Genomic DNA, 22,097 nt, shown 5'->3' on the forward strand with positions numbered 1-22,097 from the left:
TTTAGCAACTGGAGAACCATGGAGACCACTTTGCAGCACCCAATCTAGATCTTGGGACCCAACAAGAGGTAATGAGGTGAATTTGAGGGCCAAACCCTCAAATCATGGATTTCACAAGCATATACACCTTCTTGGACACCTCATCACCCTTAGACATGGCACTAGGAGTTGATAATGTCAACATGAGAGAGCTTACGTCTCACATGTGTTGGCTAATTAGGGCATATTTTGATAAATCTAGTAGGTTGGCTTGTAACCAAAGTACATTTTAGCATCAAACTTGTTTTTGGGGCTTTGTTAGATTAATTTTAGTCCTAATCCTCATATAAATAGAGGATAGGCTCATTGTATTGGATCACCATCACTTGTGACTTATTTCATGTTGATTTTTTGTAGCTTGGGAGGTGCTCCAAACCTTGAGGATCGAGGGATTGGAAGGAGCTCCACAAGTGGCCTTGTGGGCTTGAAAACCAAGCTTGGGGTTTTGCACCCATCGTGATTTGGGCCAAAACCATGAGCACATTTCGACATGTGATAGATGAGGATGATAGCTATCGCCGAGACAAATCCGACGCAATGAAAATCATTTGATTCCGAGTTGTAAAAATGGAGTTATGAATTTTTGAAGTTAATATATGTGGTTGTGGATTAATTTGGGAGAAAAGAGCAAGTTGGCTTGTATCCAAATTAGACTTGCTGACAACACATGTAACCCTCATGTTTGTGTATAAATATGAGGTGAGTGAGGATCATTTTGAACACATCCGAGTGAGCAACACAAGGATAGCAAGCAGCTCCAAATAACAATTCTGTGAGGGCCGCAAAACAAAAGCTACTTTAGTAAATGAGAGGGAACGTTAGGGTCACCCTTGTGACTGTTTTGGAGTGCGAGGTACCTTGCTGCAAGGCCACAAAGGAAAGGAGCTCAGGTTAGCTCCTTGGTGACTGTTTGAAGAAGCAGCAAGGTCTGTTGTAAGGCCGCACCAAAAGATGACTGTTCTGGCCAAGAAAACCGAGGAGGATCCTCCCTGAAATAGCCGAGAAAGGGACCTTGCTGTGATGATTAAGCCGCAGGCCTGTAGGTGTGGATTTGAGGGTCAAACAACCCTAAACAGGGAGTTGTAGGTGCCTCCTTAAACAGTGAGGTCACTAATCTTGTGAAGGGAAGAAGAACGCATAAGTTAAGGTGAGTTTTGGTATGTTTGGTGGGCTGTTGTAGGCTACAGGAGAAGCCCTAACCAGTGACCAAAAATCTGCTCACGAACAGCAATACAAAGGTATGTGTTTTCTCCATAATGACTTGGGTCCTTGATTTTGGATCATTTTGGATGGGATTTATTTGCAACCTATGGTAGCCAAAGTGGAGAGGCAGACTTGGTGGTTAGATGCCCTAACCAGTGCCAGTTTCTATGACAATTGTTCATTGATGTATTAGACACTTGGAGAAGTTTGTTAGCAGCCATGTGGAGGGGTTTCCTAGGTGTTGGATGCCCTAACTAGGAGCAGATGCTATAGCAAGGATTGGTCACTCATGCTTTGTTGGAGGCACATTTCTTTGCATTTTATTTAAATAAGTGCACACAATACCAAATAAACACCATAAAAATACTTCAAAACAATCATATAGCATTTGTATTCAACCCAAAAATTGTACCTACCATGGGCAGAAGCTTGCCACATCAACATAATTATTTTTCACCTCTGCCAATAACTCAAAAGTATGACAGCAATATATGGCTTCCTCTAGTAGTTGTAATAACACATGTTCAACTTTCAAATTTGGTACACTCAGCTTAGAGATACATCTCTCATACAAAACAATTGAACTTAGCCTCTTTGACAATGGAACTCAAGCTCCCAAACAATGCTTGTAAGCTTAGAAATAACACTATGAAATAGCAACTCGGTCTTTGTTATATAATGCAGAAATACCCTCTATAAAGTACGCACTACAGTCACTAGAAATGTCACAGAACGCGTCCTCTAAGGTGGTTACAAACTCAGGAAAAATCAAAACTTGGCCCCTTAATAGAACTCGGCCCACAATAGCGAGAACTCGACCCCCCATTTACAAAGGCTATTCTCAGCCTCATAAGGGAAGAATCTCAGCCTACTCACCAGAGAATATTCTTGGCCTTGAGTTGGGATAAACTCGGCCAGCACAAGAGAGAAGCCCATGACCTGATATGATAGAAGGAACTTGGCCTATTGAAGATACAAACTTAGTCCCAATATATTCCAAAACTCGGCCTGCATAGGTAAAAAGGAATACCAAAAGGAGTTATAAAATCAACTAATAACACCTTTAATGGTCCTTCTTCTTAGCTTCCTCTCCCTTACCTCTAAAATTTCTTTCAAGATAAGAATCAGCTCCCTTTCTTCATCCAATGGAGGAAGCTCAATAGAAGTGAGAATGTGTTGCTCCAGGGCCTTCTTGAGGCATGAAACATGGAAGACATTATGTATCTTACACTCCTCTAGAAGCTCTAGCTCATAGGCCACCTCTCCTATACACCTCACAATCCTATAGGGTCCATAGAATCTAGGTTTCAATTTCTCTATCCCCTTCCTTTTGAAGATATACCAGGTCCCCAACCTCAAAGCTACATTCCACCTATTGCCTATCTGCATAAATCTTTTGTTAATTCTGAGCCATCTGCAAATTATCTCTAAGGAGTAGGACTATGTCCTGGCTCTCCTGAATCCAGTCCTTAGCTTTAGGTGCCCTGTTGTCTCCAAACACCTGATCTACAAACGTTGGTGCATCATACCCATACAGGGCTCTAAAGGGTGTCATGCCAATCGACATGTGATAAGTGGTGTTATAACAATGCTCTCCCAAGTGCAACCACTTTATCCAGGTTTTCTGCTAGCCCAACGCATAGTTTCTTAGATAGCCCTCCAACCATTTGTTGACATCTCGATTTCACCATCTGTCTACAGATGGTAACTAGTACTCGACATTCACTTTCTCCCAACCAACCTGAACAATTCCTGCCAAAACCCTCCCATGAATATGCTGTCCATGTCGCTAACAATGCTCTTTGGCAATCTATGTAATCAAAATATATCTCTGAAGAATAACTCTACCATCTATGATGCCAAATATCAAGAATGTATGGTGAAGAAGTGTGAAAACTTTGTAAGCCTATCAACCACCACATAAATGCAGTCCTTCCCCTGCACCTGAGGTAACCCCGTGATGAAGTCCATCGAAATGCTTTCCCATTTTTGCTCTGAAATGGGAAGTGGTTGAAGTAACCCTGTCAGTTGAGTATGCTCTACTTTATTCTTTTAGCAAATGTTGTAGTCCCTCACAAATCTCAACACATCTGTCTTCAGGACCTTCCATGTGAACCTCTCCCTAATCTATTTGTAAGTCTTCAAATATCCAAGGTGCCATGCCAGTGGTGAGTTGTGTGTTGCTTATATTATCTTTTCGTTATGATGGGACTCTGGTACCAGGTACATTCTATCTTTGTAATAAATAATGTCATCTATGACATAGTACCTGTCATCCTAAATCAGCGCGTCGACAATCTCACAAGTAAACTTGTTCTTGGAGTACTCAACTAGCAGAAGAGATTTCCAGTTAGCCGAAATCTCCATAAGAGAGGGTGGGTGGCAATCTGGAAAGGGCATCAAAGACCACATTGTTTTTGCCCTTCACATAATCTCAAAATCATATGTTTGAAGTTTACTAATCCACTTCTGTTGTCGCTCAACTCTTTTTTCTCCATGAGGAACCTTCAGCTATTATGATTAGTATTCACCTTAATATGTTCCCCACCAAGTATTGTTTAAATTTGGCCAATGCATGCATGATGGCCAACATCTCCTTATCATCTCCTTATCATATACTGAGTAATGTCGCTCATATTCCCCAAGCTTGCAGCTCTCAAAAGCAATGGGATGGTTATTCTACACCAACATGGCTCCTATCCCTATACCTAAAGCATCACACTCAAGCACGAATGGTTGAGTGAAGTCTGGTAAATATAGCATAGGCCATGAACTCGTCACATGTTTCATCCTCTCAAAGGTCGCTTGTGCTTCATCTGTCCAACAAAAAGCTCCCTTCTGAGTGAGGTCTGTAAGAGGTGTTGTCGGTTGTATGTACCCATTAACAAATTTCTTGTAATATGTGCAGAGGCCCAGGAAGCTTTTCAGTTATGTTACATTCGTTGGTGTAGGCCACACCATGATTGCCTTGATTTTCTCCCGGTGTACCTAGACCTCGTTCTCCCCAATCACATGCCCCAAATAAAGCATCTCAGACATACCAAACTCACATTTGGACTCTTTTGCATAGAGTTGTTGTTTTTCCATACACTTTGGCCAAATGCCTGAGATAATCCTCCAAAGTCTTGTTGTAAATGTATATGTCATCAAAGACGACCAACAGATACTTCCGTAATTGTTTATTGAACATGTGGTTCATGAACGACTAAAATGTAGTTGGGGCATTGGTTAACCCAAATTGCATAACCAAAAACTCAGTGTCCATAATGGCACTAGAAAACCATCTTCAGGATATCTTGTTCAACTTTAATATGATGGTAGCCAGAGCGAAGATTTATCTTCGAGAAGTACTTTGCTCCCCTCAACTCATCCATCAGTTCATCAATCATCAGAATCAAATACTGGTTCTAGATTGTTTTCTTATTAAGTGCCCAGTAATCAATACACATCCTGAAGGTGCCATCTTTCTTCTTGGCCAACACCATCAAAAAAGCAAAGATACTAGAACTAGGACGAATGTGGCCCAACCACAACAACTCTATGATAGTCCTTTCAGTCTCGTCCTTATATACCTTACGATGGTGATAGGGTTGGTTATAACTACCTAAACCCCTTCCTCTAACTCTATGACATGCTCAAACCCTCTATTTGGGGATCTACCTAGAGGAATATCACCAAAAACCTTTTGATGTTCTTGGAGTAATGCCCGAATGTCATATGGATGTTGTCAAGGCTAATCTGGTGGTTCCCTATGAGAAATATAACACTCAACGATCCACTCTATGTACATGCTGCAACAGTGCCTCCATGTTGTGAGATGACACTATCTTGGGCGGATATTGATGCATGGCTTGCAAACTACCCTTTTGTCATCATGGTTTGTGAATTCCATCTTTATCCTCCTTTGATTTATAGTGTTCCTCCCAATGGAATACAGCCACTGAACTTCGAGTACCACATTGGTATCTGGTACATGCACCACAAAAAAATCATTTATGAATGTGTATTCCCATAGCTATTTTCAAATTGGGAATCCACCTAGTGCACTCCATCTGATGGCCACCCGGTATGCCCACTATAAAACCCTAAGACTCCTTTGTTGGAATCTCCCTACGATCCATTATAGCTACATCCATAAAGTTGTGGGATGCCCCACTACCAATCAACACTGTCACCTTATGTCCCAACGAAAGCCCCTAATTCTAGATGTGTGGTATCTAGGAAATCCTGAAATGGATGCAATAATAGGTCCATTAGCACCAACCTATGATATCTCCTCACCTATTGCAATGGTGTCTCTATTCCTGTATCAACTCTTCATCCTTCTCATCACTCTCACAATCTGAATAAACCTCAATGTAATGGACTTCCCCTGCCTTGTCCTTCCCGGCACATTTGTGCCCTAGGCTCCTACAAGCCAAGCTTTTTCTTCCTCGGTTCTTTCCAGGTCTCCTCATCCATCTTTGGCTTCCCGGACCACTCCATTTGAAAGGGTTTAACTTACTTTTTTCTTCTAGGGGAAGGATGGTTTACGAGGAAATATGCTTCTAGGAACAACATCCTGCACATATCTGGCTCTATTGGATGTGTTTTGTAGAATGGTAGGCTTATAAGCCTTAACCCAACCATATAGAGGCTCAAATGACCCCTCAACAAACAACATCACCAAACGAGTGAGTTTTTTAATAGCTCAAACGGGGTTCTAGTGGTGTCTATTAGGCTAAGGAACAGAAGAGAATAATTATCTTCGAGACGAAAAGAAGTTTCTAAGGAAAATACCTTAATTGAATTAATTACCCAATTATTAAATATTTTTCTAAGTCTAACTTAGGAAAATTGGTTAATTAAATCATATTAATTGAGGTAAATTGATTTTGCTCTAGAAATTTCTGGAAAGTCACTTGCAAGGGTCAAGATGATCTTAGCCATTGGTTGTCATTAGATAATGGTTGTTGATTCGTCAACAAGAGATTATAAGAGCAAGTCAATGGATCAATTTGAGACACATCAAGGAGTTCAAAACACCCAATGTTGCAACGATATCAAGGGCGCAGTTCAAGCAAGGAAGACACTAGCAACAGGAGTTTCAACAGAAAAGATTTACGGAGAAATTTTTCTCAGTAATTTCCAATTTCCAAAGAGAGGAAGGAAGGTCGAATTATTGTGCAGTGAGGTCGTACTAGCTAGTGTGAATTAGCCAATGTGCATAGTTGGGCAGCAATTCGATTTCCAGCTGTCGGAGATAGGTATTGAAGGAGGTGTGAGTTGCTCAGTCGAGTTGCAGGATGCAGAGATCATCACCAGAACTAACTTCTAGAGCTAGTGTGAGTTCCAAATAGGACCATATGCATTTCCAGTTTTGCCAATGCAAGTTGCAAGCAAGAGGCCGTGTGGTTTTGTAGAAGGGAAACTTGTGTTTCCAGATCAATTTTGCCTGTGGAGAAAATATTTGTTAAAGTTTTGCCAATGAGAGGCAAGCATATTGTAATTCTCATTTTTGTTGAGTAATAAAACCCTCATCTGTTGAACTAGTTTTCCCCACACTAGGGTTTTTCCAGGGACAATTTGTCCAAAAATATTGGTATCAATTATTTTTTGTATATTATTTCTCAATTCTTGTTATTATTAGTGAAAATTGAAGTAGTGATTTAATTGTTATTTGCCGCAATTAAATTTCTAAAGACAAATAATCTCCCATAAATAGAAGATTAAATTCCAGTTGCTCCAATTAAGGAAATTTCAAATGGTGTCAGAGCAAATTAGCGCAAAGGGTTTGCAGGAGTAAATCACCGCAAAGCACAGGAAGAGAAAGCCGAGGGTTTATAACCGAGTTTATTTTTCTCTAGTTTATTTGGGTTTCGCTATATTTCCAAAGATGGTTGCAGCAGGTTTGAAGGATCGAGACAAATTGGACAGAGCCTCCAACTTTGGCATTTGGAAAGCCAGAATGTAATGTTCCTCATGGAAAATTTACAGTGATAACAAAGACATTCAAATACAATAACGCAGAAATTTTCAGAAACAAATACACATGAACCAGAAATTTCTGTAAATCCCAAAACTGGCAAAGATTTTATTAATAATATCAGCTTGTGGTACAAGGAGTTGGAGAAAGTGCACCTGGGCTTGTACAGGCAAGCTACAAGCACCAGGTGATGAGTACAAGAAATCCCAACGGCTGCAATAACCAACTCCTCCAGAAAATTGTGTTGTTGCTCCAAAACTACACTGCTGCCTGATTTCGTCCCCTAATTTGCCCACTCTAGAATGCCCAGAAAATTCTAGGAATTTGGGATTGTGATCCCTGCCCAAAACCCAGAAAACCCAAAAACGGTTTCCCTTGGTTCCCTTGCTTATTGGAAGCTTGTCTCCCTGCTGAAAAAGAAACATGTAGACTAGTACAGATGCATAAGTAAATATGCCTTCTGTAGTAATCTTCATCATCTGTTCATGCATATTATTAGCCAAAAATTAGCTAATATTGTACATGAATGTTGGCTTGTGCTCATTGGAGAAAACTGATAGAAAGCCTAAGATAGGCTCATCTATCCACTGGTCTGATGGATACCCTAAAAGGCAAGAAACTAAGGCAATTATCTGCTTGGCTTTCTTAGGGAATGTAGAAGCTGGATAAGGGGGATTTTTCTTAGGAAGCTAAGAGTCTTCAGGAAGGAAAATCTAGAAAATTTGGACTCTTGGGGAAAGGTGAGCTTATGATACAGGGCCATAAGAACTGTTGTAGAAAAATGGCTGAGGGAGTCATTCTGAGGAATCAGCATCATCTAATTTATGGTCTCTGGTGTAATGGAGATCAGAATGTCCCCATTCTAAGCTACAATGGTCCTTTACAGCGGATTATATCTGGCTTGACACCACATGACCAAATCAAGGAAATAATGTTTGTGGAAAGATAAAAATAGGTAACAAGGATTCCCAAAGATTAATGTCATCCTGTTGGTCTAGGTAATTTGCTTTAACTAGTGAAGTAATTCGAACAAGTCGAATTCACACTCGGTGTCAACAATCTTAAAGTATTGGTCAACTAATGGCATGTGATCTAGGTTTAGGTTAACGAAGGTCTTAAGGTTATCATCACCTTTTGTTTTTCTGCTAGAAGATTGGGTTTTTCCCTTTGGTGCCATGACTGAGGATTTTGAGAAAAAATGATATCAGAGGACAGAATTTGGCTTGAACAGGTACCTGGATAAGCAAATAAATCTCTGTCAAGGGTATCTGGGCTCTGAATTGCTGAAATTGGCAAGATGTTAAACAGTAGGAGTCGCGGAAACTCGAAACAGTACCTGCAATTTGAAAACAATAATCAAAGTAGCAAGGGGAGCCACGTGAAATGTGTCAAAGTGATTTTATAGACTTGATGATTACTGTTGCAATTGGAACTGTTACCGAACGAGATTTAGGTGCATTAATGGGCAACAAGAATATGGTAACGGATAAGCGTGCAACGGGCGAATGGTAATGGGACTAGATGCAAGCAAATGATAGATGGACATGTGGCAAGCTGTGATTAGCGGAGGTAAATGTGCGGGAGGAGACATAATGACCGTTGATGGAAGCAGAGGAGCGATAAGCGGATTTTGGAGCGGGGGGCAAATGGTAAGCGGTTTAGGACGAGGGGGGTGCGAATTCATGAGAGAGTGCCACGTTGCGTGGGGCCCGGTAAAAGTAATACTGCTTTTCGGGCCCCCCTAGCATTAACATGAAATAGGACGAGGGGGTGCGAATTGGTTTCCTCGTTGTTGATCTGGGCGGGGAAAATCATGGTCGTTGAAAAGTGCCCTTTGGATATTACAAAACGACAAAACATCAAATCATCTCCTAACATAAAAATAAAACTCAAGTTTAATGCTTATTACATGGCACTAATCATGTTTAAATGACATGATTAGTTTATTTTTTAACTAAAATAAATCAATCAAAGCATGATTAATAATTCTAAAGGCGCATTTGATCAAGCATGCCCTTTTTATTTCCTAAAGTAACTCTTAACCCTATTCTAGTGCATAAAATGCAATTGACCAAGATTAAATGCTTTGGTCACTTTTTCCTCTAATCTATCTTATCTTCTAATTTCAACCAAGATTAAACAGTTTGGTTGAATTATTTTCTAATCCTAAAACATAAATTTAAACATGTTTGATCATGATTATACTATATGATTCAAACATGATTTATTTCAAGTGGCATTTGAGCTTGCTCACTTGTGCACTTATTTTTCTTTTGATGGGGTTTCTTTTCATATTTTTTCAACAATTTTCATATTTTCATTCTTTTATTGTATTTTTTGTTTTTTCTATTTCTTTATACCCTCTTTTATAAATATCTAACTTATCAAAACTATTTATGTTACAACAATTGCCTCTCCAGATCTAGAAAACTTCCTCTGGATCATTGTCTCTACCCCTTACTAACCCTAGTTCAATCTCTAGCTATTTGACAACTTTTGTTACTCTCTGGAAATCGATCTGCCAAGAAAATCGAACTACAGAAATGTCTTCTCCAACTGCCCATCGACTTCCACTTATAATCCACAGTTGGAGCACCAACTGCCAAGATTAAAACATAATCAATGGCTAGGATCATCTTGCAGTCGATCTGTTTGAGTTTCTAGATGATTCTCACCTTATCTCAATTAATATTGATTAATTAACCATATTCCCTAAGTTTAGACTTATATTTAAAAAACAACTAATAATCTAATTGAGACACTTCTAGGTGGAATTTCCATAAACAATCTCTGGGTATTGGAGAGCTCATGTATTCTAGCCTATCCACCAAATTGTGTGGCTAGAACACATCTGATGCTACAAAAACTAACACTCCCTCTTAGGGAGGAATGTGTTCTAGTGCTGCACACCCTGCCACAACACTCTGCCTCTGTATCATCTTTGTTACGTTGTTGATGTCTGGCTGCTGCTGCCCACCAACTACTGCGCAACTCTGATGCTACATTTGTATTGCTGCTGACACTGCCATACTGTTGCCAACTCTGCATTTGCACTGCAACTCCCTCTCCTCTGTTGTCGCTGCAACAGACAACTCATCACGGGTTTCCTTCAGCTTTGTGAGAAATGGATCCACACGTTCCCCCTTCTGCATCTAAGCAGATCTCAACTTCTACTCCAAGTACATCTTTCGCTGCTCGGAAGATCCCTGATATAACGTAGCCAAGGCATCCCACATCTCCTTAGCAGTCCCTCTGCTAGCGACATGACACACCACGTGATCCTTTACTCCATCAAGGATCATCCTCTTGGCCTTCGCCATTTCTGATCTGTACTTCTTCAATGGATCTGCATTTGTAGGGACAGCCACCACGCTGTCGACATATGTCTTGAGGGCATGCTCATCTAGAAGGAAAGACATTCTAGCCTTCCAGATGACGTAGCTAGATGCTCCGTCCAACCTATCATGATCCCTCAAGCCATTGGTTGCCATATCTACCAAAAATGTCAAAAATCTCCTCTCTGCTTCTCATTGTTGCTGCTCAACCAATGAGAAAACGAACTTCTTGGCTGAAATTCTGCTTGAGGAAGAGTCCCCTCACTGTGCTTCTCTTTCTTCTTATGATGGTTTTCAGCGCTGCTCCCTCTGCCCCGGCAAAAATTCAAACTGGAAGTCCTTCTCTCTGTCGACTCACTCATAGAGACACTGCCTCAAAAATCTACCCTCCCGACTTGGAACTGCGTCAACCTTCTCGGGGTTTCGAATCGCTACCTCCTACAGATTTTTCAAACTCCCTTCTTCAGCTCAACGTTGGATCTACTGGCTCTGCTCTTCTTGCTTCACCTACAGCTCTGATACCATGTGAAAATTCCACAAAAGGAATCCCTACTGCAGCAACTGATGATATTACTCCTATTTGTTAAATTCCTTTAAACAAATTACTTGCTGTTTCCTACGGCAAATATCGTAATACATACACTGCAACCTTCACTTAATTAAATTATAAGCGGAAACAAGATACTGAGCAAGAAAGAAAATACAACACAATAGACACCATTGTTTTTGGACAAATGTCCCTGAAAAAACCCAATGCGGGAAAACAGGTGCAACAATTCTGAGGGTTTATTATTATTAAGCAGTAGCAAATTCTAAATACATCTTTGAATACCTCTCAGGTTATTCAGTTATAGAGAGAGAAATATTACCAGAAAGAATTGTGAAATTAACTCACACTATCACTGGAAATCCTGGTTGATCCAGCCCCAGAATGATTGCCCCCGAATTTTCTGGTTGACTCTGCGCCACCTTTGCGTCAGCCCAGCGTCAAGCTCTTTGGGGACAGCGCCAATCTTCTAGTTGGTCGATTTGTTGCCTAGGAGATTCGATTTCTGCCTCCCTGTCTCACACCCCTGCTCCCGGCTTCTAAAACTCAAATTCCCTTTGAAAATTTCAGACTCCCTCTTGGCTTTTGCGCTGCCTCTGCGTGGCTTTGCGTCAACCCCTCTGGCTCAACGTTGCCACTGCTGGATTACTCTCTGCCTCTCTCTAGTGATGATTCTCCGGCTAAGAAAATGACTCTCTCCGCATGCTATCCTTGCCCCTCAACTATAAGAAATCTCCTCAATCGAATTTCCTCCTGAGAACTTCTCACTTCAGAAATTCGATCTCTTGATCTCTCTCGGTGTGTTTTCCAAATGACCCTCAAGCTCCCTTCAATAATCTTCTTGCTGACATTCAACGGCCCAGATTAAAAGTTAATCAATGGCTAAGATCATTTTAGCTTAATCCTCATCTTCTTCTAGAAGTTACACCCACAACTAGATTAATACCCATTAATATTTTTAATTTCCTAAGTTTAGACTTAAGGTCCCATTAAAAAATATTAATTATTTTAATAAAATCATTTTTTAGTGGAATTTCCCAAAATGCTTTAAGAGTTCTTTGGAATACATGTGCCCAAGCCTCCCTACAAAATTTGAGGCCTAAAGCACATCCGATGCTACCCCAAATCAACACTATTGTCACTGTTTATTAGTGCCATTGGAGAGTCGAGCTGCAACCTGTACAATCTGTTGCTTCAAACTCCAATCTGTCTTACCCTCTTCCAGCTTGAGTGTTTGACAAACACTTTCTTACCTACGAAGTGGATATCATATACCTTATCCTGTAACTAGGATATTGAAATCAGGTTCATAACCGATCCCGGCACATGTAATACATTTGTAGCATTGGTGCTTGCTCTTGACTCCCTCTGAAAATCGATGGTACCTTTCCCTACTGGAGTACACTTCATTCTGATTCCCATCGTAATCTAGAAGTTCATATGCTCCTCTTTGTAGCTAAAGCAATATCCTCTAACCCCTGTCATATGAGTTGATGCTCCACTGTCTATATACCAGGCACCCTTTGAAGTTGATCCTGACAAGCAAGCAAATTCGTCCTCCAACCTAGAAGACAAATTTGAAGCCTCTTGAATGTCAATTTTGCCCATGGTCATAGAAAAGAAAATTTGTGTGCTAATCCTCTTTTACCCGATGTTGATTCTGCTGCTGCAAAACGTTTTGCGTGCAACCAGAAGTCTACTGAGCGAAAATCTGAGCTACTGTTGGAATAAATCAGGCAAGTCGAAATTTTCTACCAACCTGCATTGAAAAATCAAATTCTTGCCCAACAATTCGAACTGCATGTCTGAACAATGCGCAGCCTTTGAAAATTTTGCCATGTTCCTCCCTCTGAACAGTGAAATTCTCTCCTTCGCTTTTAAGCTTCTCGACTGATCACTTAAGCTTTGATACCATGTGAAAATTTCATCTATTGCAGTAACTGAGAATTATTCTCCTAACTATAAATTTAATTATGCAGTTTATTTGCTATGGCAAATAATGAATAGAATCACAAATGCAATTTTCACCATAAAAAATATTGTGAAAATAAAACACTGTAAACTTAGAAATTCTAGCACACACACAAGAATTGTGACACCGTTATTTTTGGACAATTGTCCCTAGAAAAAACTAATGTGGGAAAATTTGTGCAACAATTGAGGGTTTTATTATTTATGCAGCAGCAGAAATTCCGAGTACAATAAAATGATGTCAAACTGGTGTTTCTATCTGAGAAAAATACAAGCAAAAATTTCTAAGGGAATTTACCCTCCTCCTCAAGCAATCCCACACCAAACTGAGCCTCGGAACTATTTTTGGAACCCTCTGCGTCAGCCTTCTGCGCTGCCTTTGCGCAGGCCCTACTCGTATTACCTAGAAACTACCTCTGATGTGATGTCTAGCCTATCGCTGCCATTGGAAGTGATTCTTCCGGCCTCCTGGAAATTTTCCCGGACTCTGGAAGTTGAATTGACCCTCCTTTTGGCTTAATTGAACTGCCTATCTTGAGGCACTGCACAGTCCCAGCGCTACCTCTTGAGGAATATTTTCAGCCTTCTCTTCTGACTCTTCCGAAATTGGAGACTCCTCTAAAAATCTGCTACTCTGCCCCTCTGCCACCTACAACTCGACCTCTGACTCAATTTCTCTTACTAAATCACCTGCACTAGAAAATCGAATTGTCTAGATCACTGAGTATCTGCACTAGTGTGTTCTCCATCTACCCATCGACTTCTTCTTATAATCCTCTATTGGAGCACCAACGGCCAAGATTAGAACTTAATCAAGGGCCCAGATTAATTCCCTATCGATTCGTGTGAGTTTCTAGAGAATTCTCACCTTGACTTAATTAATTCTGATTAATTAACCAGTTTTCCTAAGTTTAGACTTAGGAAACATTAAAAAATAGGTTAATAATCTAATTAAGCCATCTCTAGGTGGAATTTCCAGAAACGATTTCTGGGTTATGGAGATCTCATGTATTCTAGCCTCTCCACCAAGTTTCGTGACTAGAACACATCCGATGCTACAAAAACTAACACAATTGACGAATTCCAAGACCTATGACACTTGACCAAGACCCCTCCAAAACCAAGTCAACCTTCATTCTTGCTAACCATAGTTACCAGCATCAAACTTCGATCTTCTAGCAACTTCGATCCCTAGCAATAATTTCTACAACTTCAACCTAGCAGCTTCCACAACTTCGACCTTGATGCAACGTCACAGCTTCGACGTTCATAGCTTCGATCTTGACGTGGCTTCACAGCTTCGACCTTGACGACTTTGATCTTGATGCAACTTCACAACTTCGATATTAATGTAGCTTCACAACTTCGACCTTCACAGCTTCGATGCAAATTCACAAATTCGACATAGATGCAACTTCAAAATTTCATCTTGCCTAGTAATTGTAGAAACCCTAACACGAGAGAGAGAGAGAGGTCCAAAACTTCGATCTACTTCGATCTTGCTCTTCTTCTTCTTATCCTTGATTTTCATCCTTTTCCAACTTCTTTCTTTAGGAGATTGAACTTGCTTCTTATGTGTCCAAATGAGGTCGAGTTCCTTCTTATATATAGGCTTTCTAGGGGTATGAATTGCCTCCATGAGGCCGACTTGATCTTCCATGTAGGCCGACTTGTTGCTTGTCCATTGACAACTTCTTGGAGGGTCTTTGACTCTAATTTTGACTCAAATCAATTTTCTTTACAATATGTAACATACCCAAAAGGGTCTTCCATACACGATAATGACTCTTATGACTTGTTGACTCAAATACAAGCACTAGAAGCAATCAATGGGTGCTTGATCTATAAATCAAATAACCTTGAGCATGAAACCCATGCCTTAAGAATAATAATAATAATTTTTATTTCTCTTTACATCAAATACATAAAATCATGATTATATATGTCATTATGAAGACCGAACATAGTTACATATTTCAACATGGACAGCATAAATAGAGGATGATTTGAGCTCATTTGGACACACACAATTCACTCCATTAGTTCTGAAATTTCACAGAAGGAGGGCTGAAGTTTGAAATTGGAGAAGGGTTTGTGGAAGTTCTGCCTTATCTTATCTCTTGTTGAAGATTTGTTGCTAGTCTCTTGTTGTTGATGGATTTTCTGTGGACAAGGAAGGTTTGACTTGGTATCTAGAAGGTTGGTTACTGTTCTTGGATATCTCACTTTGATCTGATTCTATAAGAAGAGAATTTTTCTAGTTTTCCCCTTGGATGGGTTTTGCCCTAGCTTGGAGCCTATATCTTGTGTTTCTTGTGTTTCTTGTGTATTGTGATCTTCATGCTTTTTTACATTTGATAATTGTTTGATGAAAAAGAAAATGGTTAAATTAATAAGAAGCCAACAAATTTCACAACCAGTTATCAAAGAAAGAGAAATTTAATTTATACTACAAGCCTCCCTATTTCCCACCACTAATTAGCTCTAACACGACTATTGCATTAAATACAGATCATCAAGCCACCTTCTAACCACTATACAAGTAACAGAGCACTAAACCCAACCGCTAACAACCACACTGATGATAGACCATTAGGGCCTTAATGTCCACAAAGTTGATATTTACCAACAGGCAAGCCCTGAAGTAAATGCCCCGTAAGAGAACAAGCCTCCCTAATGTATAAAGCAAGTCGCCATTGATCATAGCATATAGAGAAGGTTGATAAGCACTGGCCCAAACCCCTATAGAGCCAACAAAATCTCCCCATAATCTAATAGACAGGATACCAAAATATAAACTGGTCCTTAGTCTCAATCTCAGCCAAAGAATAAAGTTTGCAGATCTATTTTATCCTAAGAAGATAATAATACTTCATCTCAGCTCTCAATCTAGTGAGAGCACTCGAATATTGCTGAGCAGTAAGTGAATTCCATGAAGTAATGGAACTGGGGAGACAGTTGAACAATAAGCACATCAGTGATCTAGAGGACATACTCAAAATAAAAGACCAACTTGAGGTTCAAAAGCCTGAACAGCCTAGTCTAGAAGAATCATGTGAAGTTCCTGTATATGTTCTTGATCATAGCAATACCTTTCTCCTTAAGGGTCAGTGGTGAGGAGACTCTAACAAGAACAAGTATGGCTGGAGTCAGTTAATTGAGATACCCACCTCCTTAAGAAATGATGAGTTGCATATCAGAGGACAGCTCATGTAGATGCATGAATTAGGAGTGATTCCCATGGTGAGTGTTGTTACTTTCCATTGTAAAAAGGATTTCGTTTGTTGACAGTTGCGTGATTGTCATACCTGAGAGCACTAACAACATGGCTAAATACACAATGGAATGGTAAGTTGCACAATTGCTAAATAGGAAACCTTGCAGACCAGCTCAAGATGGAGATTGTCAAGGACAGCTTTTGAGAAAGCAACCATGTAATGACAAAGGGATGAATCTGCGAGAAAGTGTATTGCAACATCAGTGATGCATCATGATGGAGATATTATTGTGAAAGGCATGTCATAGAAGAAACAACAGGGAATTTTGTTTCAGCCTAATAAAAATCTCTGTTTATGCTCCTTGTCGATACCAAAGTATGTGCCGATTGGCAGAAAAACAAGAGAGAAGATCAGTTCAAAAACACACTTAGAACGGGAGATCCATATGGCATGTTAAGCCTGGTGATGAAGGTCCTGTGAATGACCTTATGTGGGTTGTACCAGTTCATAGCAAGAATATCAAACAAGATTCCTTTTGGAGAAGAATTGAACAAGAACATGTGCTCTTGCATGTAGATCTAGGAAACTCTAAAGAGTGTGAAGAACTGGATGGCAGGCAACTGTAGTGCATGCTTCGATCTGTGCGTTGTGTGTGGCAATTGAATGGCCTAGACATCAAGCTGCTAGTAACTGCAGGATTGCAGCAGCTATGAAGGTTGATTTCATGTTATACTATTGGCTCTTTTGTTTGGCTGCCTGTGTATGACAACTGAATGAGTAATCTGCTCATGCACCGATTTCACAATCTGCTGCGAAGATCCTGTGTGGCCCAGGTTGAATGTGGGTAGATTGGGAGCTGATGTTGTTTACTGTGCCGACTGGGCATAGATCTGCTGCTGCCTGTATGTGCCATTTGTGATTGTTCCAGAAAAAGACCTGCTCGGGGTAGTGCTGGTCTGAGAGCTGTTAGCATCAATTCTGCTATTGGTTGTGTTATATCTATTCAGATCAGCATGAGAAGGTGAGATGCAGAATGCTGGTGAATGATTTGTGTGGAACACAACTACTCATGTGCGTTGCTTTTTATGGTGTTTGCTGCCTACTGCATCGATGAGACTGGTAGTGCTGCCAGTAATGCACGAGCATGCATGTTGAGTCATGATTCACCTAAATTAATCATGCACACTCTTTTTTCTATTATGCTCTTCAACAATTTGGGACAGATTTAAGTCAGAAAAACAAAATAAAAATAAAAAAACAAAGACCTGCTACTGTGATGGCATAAAATCTAGCACATGGTAGTAGGAATACTGCAAGTTGTTTCAGCCAAAGTGCAGTCGTAAGACAGCTACTCTCTTGGCTAATGCATATGCTTGTTTCAACATTCTGGCAGGTGTTGTTACAGAAGTTCAGGAGAAAAGATAAGACAAGATAGTTTTATCAATGTCAATGGGACTGAAAGATACAACCAGTAAGAGTACAATGTGGGAGTGCAAACACAACGCCTAGAAAATGCTAAAGTTAAATCTAAGATAAAACGAAGTAAAGAAGAACATAATAGTGTGACAACCTCATAAACATTTATAAAAACAAATCATGTAGAAGGCTAAGTGAATAAGTCCAGGGATGGAGGTCAATGATGTCAAGAATGCCCAACTCTGATAGCCGACGGTGAGGGGGGCAACAGTGACACTGGATCACTATCGGAGTCCTCTTAATCCAACGAAGAGTCTGGCTGCATGATCCTGGGGAGATGCAGGAGCAAGGGACACTCCTAACATCTGAAGCCGGAGGAAAGAAGCTCTGAATAAGTCTATGGCTGCTCCGTTGGGGTTACGGAGGGACTCGTCCAGGAGGGATCTATTCAGGAACCGTCCGGTACTAAACCCTCTGACACTCTAGGTATGAGTGAATTTGTGTGATGTTCAGCACCTCCACAACAATCTCAACTTTCAAGGGTACCAGTCAGCCTCCCAAAGGGGAGGACTGAGGGGAGACCTGAGGTCTCACTGCCATACTATCTGGAATACCCCAGAACTCAGCTCATCATTTGTTGCTCAGATCAGCCATATCAACCCAAGAGTATGATGTGATTGTCCAAATCGTCCTCAAGTGAGGCAGGGTATGTAGGATCTGAGATCTGTGTCTAAATATCTCCTTGATGAAGAGGGCTAGGCATCTCTGGTCAAGATACCAGAAGAAGGTTGAATGAGATCCTCTGGACTCTCTATATAGCAATGATTAATGATATCATCATTCGATCTCATAGTATATGGGGCACCAAAAAATGAGGTGCATCTCGATCTCCGGCTCCTGTAGGTGGCACAACTGACAGACCCTATCAGCTTATGGTATATGACAATCCATCTCCACCTGAAGTTGATGAGACCCAACTCAAAGTTGCCCCAGTGGGATCCTGAGTGAGAGCTGCATCCTGCTGATACATGGAAGAAAAATAGTTGTGTAAAAGGCATATCAGCAGAACTGTTATGTTGGTGACACATATACCTTGAGTGGCTTTTTTTGGTGTGTTCACGTAAATCAGACTTCTGTGAGATGGAATCCATTTTCGAATGCTGATTGTGTTATGTATAATATTACTTGGTTGCAATGTTTTGTTAGCTATTTGTGGCATAAAGACTGCTGTACAGCACAATGAGAAATCACCCATGCCAACTGTGACTGCGACATGACCAATCTTGCTAGATCTGCTGGTATATGTGCATCATAAGCATGGAAGGTATACTTGCACTGCCCAAGCATTGAGATCAGCTATCAGCAAGCATAGAATGCAGAGCCAGTAAAGACTCGTTTGACCTCACTGATGTGTGATGTGTGGTACCTGCCCATGCCCATAGTGGCTGCTTGTGCGGTTCTTGCTTGGTGCTTGAGAAACTAGGTCTTGGAGGCAACTAATGTGGCAAGTGAAAAGGCAATCAGACAACCATGCAAAGCCATATAATAAAAAGATTTAGAACAGCATATAACTGTATACACATAATTGACCTTTCTGTCCAATGTAGTGTAAATTTCTCACCTCAGCCAGCTCAAGTTGACCTTTACCATTTACACTTGAAGGTAACATTGAACTTTGAAATGAGTTGTTGACATATGAATGTCATATGCGTGATAACTAGTGGTTTAAAAGCCTTGGTGTGCATGATGATCATGGTCCTGATACCACTCCCTTCTTATACACTTTTTCTTGGCTCCAAAGTAAGTTATGAGACTATAATCCTTAACATTATGTAGCCACAATCAAAGAAGGGAATGAACAAAGAGTTGAACTCAAGAGAATCCCATAATACATTCTCCAGGTTTATCGTACATTATTCTCCTGTTTAATAGTGTAGTTCTTATTATCTTTGAAAATGGAACCATTTTGATAACGGAAAAATGTGTGTATAGAAATCCAGTAAAGGAACTCCCCACAAGCATCTTTAATTGCTGTCACTATATCTCAGATACCTGTGGTTTTCTCATAGGCGAATAAGTTATTTAAGGGCATTAACTGGAAAATTCTAACAGGCAAATGAGTTACTTAATGGCTTTAAGTGGAATATTGAAGTCTTTTTACTTTGATTCTTCAATTATATACTAGACTGATGCCATGCCTGACACTTCCACAATCACATTAAGCGAACAAAACCTCCATTAAAAAAAAACAACACATAAAATGCAGTGCGGAGGAACTTCTCCGAGCATCTTTAATAGCAGTCACACTGTCCTGGAAACCTGTGGTTATTAAACAGGCAAATGAGTTATTTAATGGCTAACAGTAAAATATTTAAGTCAAACGAGTTATTTGATGGCTTTGACTGGGAAATTTAAGTCGTCTACTTCGATTCTTCAAGTGTTCAAGTAATTAAAGACAGATACCACGCCTGATACTTCCATAGTCATGTCAAATTAACAAAATCTCCATTAAGGGAAAACGAAAGCTCAGAAACAAACTGCAAAGGATCTTCCTACAAGCATCTTAAATTGCAGCCACACTGTCCTGGAAACCCGTGGTTTTTAAACAGGCAAATGAGTGGAATTAAGGTAAAAACAAAAAATCGTCAAATGACCTATTTGATGGCTTTGAGTGGAAAATTCCAAGTCTTTTACTTCGATTCTTCAAGTATTCAAGTAATTAAAGGCAGATACTATTCCTGATACTTCCATAATCACATTAAATGAACAAAACCTTCATTAAAAGAAAACGAAAGCTGAGAAACGCAGTGCAAAGAAACTTTCTACTGGCATCTTTAATTGCAGCCACTTTATCTCGGTAACATGAGGTTTTCTAACAGGAAAATGAGTTATACGATGGCTGTAAATGGAAAATTGAAGCCTTTTGCTTCGATTCTCAAGGGAGATGCCATTCCTGACACTTCCGTAGTCAGAAGAAAAGTTAAGAAATGCTGTAATTAAAGACATCCTACAAGCATCTTTAATTACAGTCATTTTATCTTGGAAACCTGCAGTTTTCTAACAGGCAAACGACTGGAGACGAGTTATTTAATGGCTTTCAATAAAAATTTCCAATCTTTTACTCGGATTTAAGCTAATTACAAACAGATGCCATGTCTGCGACTTCCTCGTTGGACCTTTAAGCCAAAATCTCCATTAAAACAAAACGAAAGACTTGAAATGCATACCATACTATCGTTAGCTTTCTTCCCAAGCGCTGACCGGAATGAGGACTATCCTGCAAAAATTTTCCGTTTACATTCATGCCGAAGGCTACAGCGCAGGCGATCTTTTGCAAGGCCGAGAGATGGACTCGGGCACGAGTTTCACGGAAAGGAAAGAAAGTCCATCGAAGGGGGCCGAAATTTCAGAGACAGCTTCGTGTGTCGTGCTTGAATTGCAGTGCAAAAAGGCGGCTTTCCCCTCCACCCGCTGTTCCGCCTGATCGGACGGTACAGAATCTGGTCGCATGCTTCTACCACCACTAGATCACGCCAGAATAGATCACGACTTTTAACTTTAAACCCGTTCAGCGCCGTCCCCGCTGCCAGGGCAGCAATACTTTAACCTTTCACCGGGGTCAAACGACGGAAAGTTAACCCTAATTAACGACGCAGCGGAATCATTTGCACCAGTGCACTTAAATTCGGAAGCATCATTGCCAGGGCATATTTGTCAATTAAATTTCATTTTATTTTTAAAAAATTCATTATAATTAATTAACCAAATAATTAGGACTTCCTTCGGTTAAAAAATGCAGAGTATCTCTGGGTAGGGAAGGGCTGTCGTGATCATATCCATGGGAATGCTTTGTCTCCTAACCACTCGAACGTACTAGTGGTACCCCATCAGCATTTCCTGCTCCTTTTCCACAAATATTGATTAATAAAAGAAATTGATGATGATATCCTTAAAACATTGATTAATCAAAGTATTTGACGATGAGATCGTGAAAACATTACACCAACTCTAGACCCCATTTGTTGACCTCTAGATTTAACCAAACCTAAAGGACAAATAATGTTTATTTCGAAGACTAGCTTTGTTGAATTTTAAAAATAATGTTTATTTCGAAGACTAGCTTTGTTGAATTTTAAAAGAATAATAGGGAAATAAATTTGTTTACTTGTTGAAGATTATTTGGTTGGATTTTAAAAAAATAATAATAATATTGATGAAAATAATGAAGAAAGAAGAAATGAATTATTTTAATGTTTACGAGGTTAAAAATAGCTTATGGGAAAGATTGCTTCTTTATCTGTTTGATGTATTAGGCGATTTTTTTATGAAGCTTCACAATAAATTCTCTCAATTTTTCGACAAACCCCTCGCTAAATAGATTATTCCAAGAGCTAGTTGTCAGC

The 22,097-nt window shown here is 40.0% G+C and overlaps 1 protein-coding gene across 1 annotated transcript in view; it reads right to left on the reverse strand.

The window, feature by feature from the left end:
* The window catches only part of LOC149256865 (LRR receptor kinase SERK2-like), a 167,019-nt gene extending 145,743 nt beyond the window's left edge, over window positions 1-21,276 (reverse strand). Inside the window, exon 1 of the mRNA XM_089455493.1 lies at window positions 20,927-21,276. The gene's annotated coding sequence lies outside the window, so the exon portion shown is untranslated. The remainder of the gene's footprint in view (window positions 1-20,926) is intronic.
* Between the last annotated feature and the right edge of the window lie 821 nt (window positions 21,277-22,097).

Source organism: Pinus tabuliformis, chromosome 7 (genome assembly GCF_031772625.1).
Source record: "Pinus tabuliformis cultivar Carrire ecotype Pingquan chromosome 7, CPIR1, whole genome shotgun sequence".
NCBI classification, from domain to species: Eukaryota; Viridiplantae; Streptophyta; class Pinopsida; order Pinales; family Pinaceae; genus Pinus; species Pinus tabuliformis.